Here is a 2359-nt window from a genome sequence, read left to right as displayed (position 1 = left end):
TACCTTTAAATTAACCTTTCATTTTCATAAGCATATTTTGTTGTTTAAGTCCGTCTGAAATATGTGATTTAAAGTTAAACTTTATATTTTTTAAATAAAAAATTAACTTTTCGGTTATTTATGCGTTTTACGTCTCGTTAATCCATTAGTTATCTTACATAGTTTAACGTGTAGCCCGTTCCGTTACTTAACGGAAGAGATAAAAGGGAGTTCATTGGCTCAACTCTCCCTCCCCGATATCACGTTCAAACATACAAGGCATCTTAGAAAGTTGACTAAGCTTTTAAATGAGCTAAAACGAATTAGTGCAAACTAAAGGTAAGCTTTAGTATTCTTTTTTAGTCATATAAATATAGTGCATGAAAGAATGGAACAGTTTAGCTATGAGAATTAAATTAAGCAGACTCTGATCTCTTACTTGTACTTAATATTTTAGGAGAATTCATGTAGCTCCAGTACGCATCGTTTTGATAAATGTGTGCCTTCACGTCCTAAATGTTTATAATACATCTTATAAGTCAATACCTCATCATCATAAAAACTTGTAAAGATAGTATCTTTTCATCAACAGAAAATGTTATATTTCACAAAGTAGGAAAATCCTGAATTTTGGATCCTGTCAGTGTTTTTTTTTTTTGACGGAAGTAAAACTGTGTACATACAGATCGGAAAGCACGAAAAAGCAACAAGTGATAGGTAAATAAATATTATCTCAAGATAAATTCAGAAAAAAAAACTTAAAAAATGTGCGAGGAAATGACGCACACGTCATGCGTATATAAAGGTGCATTAGTTAAACCACCATTCCTGCATTGGAGATATATAATCGTTCGGTTCGTTTAGAGGCCGGTTGTATGTGTACTCGTTCGTGAGGAATATCTCACTACAAATGTAGTGTTAATATTCAGACACTAGGTTAAACGTACACGTTATGAATTAAGTAACTTATCAGATATCAGAGAGGTCGTGATTTCAAACATGTATGTGTACGTGTGCGTGTAGTATAAATCACTAAATGTTGCGAAAATTATAGGTTGAATGTAAATCGAGTTACACCATACAGGTGAATCTACACGTTTACTTACAAATACAACTGAACGAATAACTTCCACTGTTCTAAATAATGACATCTCAGACGTTTATTGAAATAAATATAGATATCCTATACACATATGAAGCATTAATTACACCGTATACGTGTACATACACGTATTGAAATATAAATAATTTTAATATGTTATTTTACTTAAATGTTGATAACTAGCCTCCATAGCTCAGTGGTTAGAGCACTGGTCTTGTAAACCAGGGGTCGTGAGTTCGATCCTCACTGGGGGCTACAAAGCATATGTTTTACAGTAAGAAATATATAAATTATATGATAACTAATTCGAACCCTTATAAATTCATTTTAATATCCCAGCTACATAGAAATTAATTATTTTGTGTATTAAACTAGACATATCGAAGAGAAAAAGTACACCGTATACGTGTACATACCTGTATTTGAAATATAAATCACTTTAATGTGTTATTTTACTTTACCTCAACGGCGCAACGAGCCTCCATAGCTCAGTGGTTAGAGCACTGGTCTTGTAAACCAGGGGTCGTGAGTTCGATCCTCACTGGGGGCTTCAAAACCTTTTTTTTCTTTTACTGTATGAACACATAAATCATATAATAACCATTTCCACCATTCATTAAATTCATTTTGATATCCCAACTACATAGAATTAATAATTTTATGTATTATATTAGACATTTCGAAGAGAAAACGTACAAAAGAATATATAAATTATGTAATTACTATTTCCATTTTTTTATTAAACTCATTTTGATATCCCGGCTACATAAAAACTTATTATTTTGTGTCTTATTTCAGACATTTCAAAACAAAAAAAAGTACATCGCTCAGATAAAGGGCGCCAATCTTCAAGATAGGAAGCTTGTAAAATTGAGAGCTGCGATATAGAACATAAAACTGCTGTATATATCATAATGTAATTAATTCAAGACATATTGTTGATAATATGATTACTTTCATGTTTACTTTATATATTTCTTGTATATCGTTTTTGTATACAATTTTCAGGAAAAACCGTGATTTATGATTTATAAACAGAACCTAGCTGACAGATTCATTCCATGTGTTGTAATTTATGATCGGTATACAGACAAAAATGCGAAGTGAAGAAAATTTAGTTACATTATGCATGCGCCGTGGCATGAAAAACAACTTTTTAGCAAAATTCTTGGTTCTATCCCATCCTGTTTTCTGTTTGTGTTGTATGTACCGTGTATGCACCGCAGCTGAGAATGTTTACTTTAAAGGCCAGATGGTTGAATAATAAACACGTGATAT

The 2359-nt window shown here is 31.7% G+C and overlaps 2 non-coding genes across 2 annotated transcripts; both read left to right on the top strand.

The window, feature by feature from the left end:
* The first annotated feature begins 1263 nt into the window (after positions 1-1263).
* Positions 1264-1336, top strand: Trnat-ugu (transfer RNA threonine (anticodon UGU)). The gene has a single exon. It is a non-coding gene; the product is annotated as a tRNA-Thr (tRNA).
* A 222-nt stretch (positions 1337-1558) lies between these two features.
* On the top strand, positions 1559-1631 carry Trnat-ugu (transfer RNA threonine (anticodon UGU)). The gene has a single exon. It is a non-coding gene; the product is annotated as a tRNA-Thr (tRNA).
* Positions 1632-2359: the final 728 nt, after the last annotated feature.

The sequence above is a fragment of the Mercenaria mercenaria genome, chromosome 4, assembly GCF_021730395.1.
Source record: "Mercenaria mercenaria strain notata chromosome 4, MADL_Memer_1, whole genome shotgun sequence".
Taxonomy (NCBI): domain Eukaryota; kingdom Metazoa; phylum Mollusca; class Bivalvia; order Venerida; family Veneridae; genus Mercenaria; species Mercenaria mercenaria.
The sequence above is the reverse complement of the archived record's forward strand: the minus strand, read 5'-3'. Positions and strand labels throughout refer to the sequence as shown.